Here is a 2833-nt window from a genome sequence, read left to right as displayed (position 1 = left end):
GTGTTTTGATGCATGTCAGGTGAATTCTTCATGTGAGAACCAGACCAAATACAATAAGTCGAGAGGGAACTGAAGTACTGCGTCCAGTTCTGGTCACCACGCTTTAGGAAGGATGCAAGGTTACTTGAGAGGGTGCAGAGGAGATTTACCAGAATGGTTCCAGGGATGGGGGGATTTTAGCTACAAGGTTAGGTTGGAGAAGTGGGGTTGTTCTCCGTGGAGGAAAGGAGGTTGAGGGGAGATTTGATAGAGGTTTACAGGATTCTGACAGGTTTAGATTAACTAGACAAAGTAAAGCTGTTCCCATTAGCTGATGTTACAAGGATAAAGGGGACACAGATTGAAGGTTTTGGGCAAGAGATACGAGGGGGGATGCAAGGAAGAACATTTTTACCCAGCGATTGGCAATGACCTGGAACTGGCTGCCTATTAGGGCGGTGGACGTAGAGACAACGATTTCAAAAGGAAATTGGATGGGCACTTGAGGGAAATAAACTTGCAGGCCCACAGGGATGGATTGGGGGAATGGGACTGACTGGATCGCTCTGCGGAGAGCCGGCATGGGCTCGATGGGGCGAATGGCCTCCTTCTGTGCCATAATGACTATGATTCTACAATAGCAGGACATACGTGTGTCAACGGATAATGAGGGAAGGTCGGGGAGTACGCCATGCTTTGTAAAGACGTCAATAAGACAGGAGGGTGAAAGAAATGGCAAAGCCCATATTTAAAATGGATAGGAAGAAAAAGAGGCAGGACGGGTCTTTGGGTAGAGCTGAAATGTATTTATGAAAATATCAATCAGACATTGAGGTGGGATAGGGAAAGAATCCCAAGGCAGGCTCGCTGGGAAGACTCAGAGCTCCATATGTGGGAGACCAGGAATTAGATGACGGTGTGGGAACGAAAAGGTTAACTTAACAAGCTCAGCATTGCAAAAAATACTGAATAGCACGTCTATGACTAAATGTCACTAACGCGGCTTGAGCCAGCCACAGTTCGAAAGATTATTAGTTAAAGAAGCTACATTACTAGCAGAAATGTCAGGAATCGATTCCGCAGGGTGCAGGTGGACCTCTAAAATGAAGCCTGGAACATTTTGTGGTTGGGACATATGCAATCAGTCACGCCTACCGACGTTGTTTGACTCAAAATAAATCATATCGTTATGCGTAAACCAAAACCTACAAAAGCGGATATATCACTTTCTCGGGAGATCTCGGCTTCAAAGCTTGCTCTGCGATCGTGGCCTCCCTCGTGCATGTTGTAGGATAAAGATACCTACTATTCGACCTGACTTCTGAGTCTCCGGTGGTGATTCGTGAAATACACCACAACGATGGGATGGGACCTGTCCTGACCCAAACACTAAATTGACCAGGGATACGGCAGTGACATCTAAAAAAAGGGCATAGGGATGCCATGCATTGTGCTAATGGCAGGAGGATGGGTGGCGTGATCTTTGCTCTGCAGATAAAACTTAACTGTGGAACCAAAAAAAGACACAAAAAGAACAGTGCTCGCCCAATCCATCCGCAAAAGAACCCAAGGGGTAAATGCACTAGAAGTAACTGAACCAGAAAATGTATCACAAAACAATGTGCTTTTCAAAATCATAACCATTGTGTTCAACGTGAATGTGAGTCTCTCAACTGCATTATGTGAAGGGAGTTAACGATTAATAAACAAACTGGTGGGGGAATTATTAATTACCGGTAGTGCCATCGCTGAATCCCCCACTATCAACATTCTGGGGGTCACCATTGACCAGAAACTGAACTGGACCAGCCACAGAAATGCTGTGGCTACAAGAGCAGGTCAGAGGCTGGAAATTCTGCAGTGAGTAACTCACCTCCTGACTCCCCAAAGCCTGTCCTCCATCTGCAAGGTACAAATCAGGAGTGTGATGAAATGCTCTCCACTTGCCTGGATGGGTGCAGCTCCAACAACACTCAAAAGGCTCGACACCATCCAGAACAAAGCAGCCCGCTTGATTGGCACACCATGCACAAACATTCACTCCCTCCACCACTGACGCACAGCGGCAGCAGTGTGTACCATCTACAAGATGCACTGCAGCAACTCACCAAGTCTCCTTCGACAGCATCTTACAAACCCGCGACCTCTACCAACTAGAAGGACAAGTGCAGCAGACGCATGGAAACACCACCACCTGCAAGTTCCCCTCCAAGCCACACACCATCCTGAGCTGGAACTATATCGGCCGTTCCTTCACTGTCACTGGGTCAAAATCCTGGAACTCCCTTCTTAACAGCACTGTGGGTGCACCTACCCCACATGGACTGCAGCGGTTCAAGAAGGCAGCTCACCACCACCTTCTCAAGGGCAATTAGGGATGGGGAATAAATGCTGGCCTGGCCAGTGACGCCCACATCCCATGAGCGAATATTAAAAAAAAGCAATTGTTAGTCAAGAATAGAAAAAGGGAAACAAGAGTGGAGAAAAATGAGGAACATAAGGAGAATCAATTTAAATTGCAAAGAAAGTAAGGGTTAAGAGAACAGCTCGGAGTCACTGCAGGGTTAGCAGGATTAAATGGAATAGATATCGAATGCATGTGGGAACATGATGAGGTAATGAAGAGGCAATTAAAAGGATTATTGGCAAACATGAGTCAGAGAATCATAGAATAGTTACAGCACAGAAGGAGGCCATTCGGCCCATCACCCCCAGGCTGGCTGTCTGTAGAACCTATTCAGCTAGTCCCACTCTCCGGCCCATTCCCTGTCGTCCTGCAAATTTTTTCCTTTCAAGTGCTTATCCAATTTCCTTTTGAAAGGCACGATTGAACCTGCCTCCACCACAATCTCAG

This window comes from Heterodontus francisci, chromosome 34 (assembly GCF_036365525.1).
Source record: "Heterodontus francisci isolate sHetFra1 chromosome 34, sHetFra1.hap1, whole genome shotgun sequence".
Taxonomy (NCBI): domain Eukaryota; kingdom Metazoa; phylum Chordata; class Chondrichthyes; order Heterodontiformes; family Heterodontidae; genus Heterodontus; species Heterodontus francisci.
Note: the sequence above shows the minus strand (reverse complement) of the source record.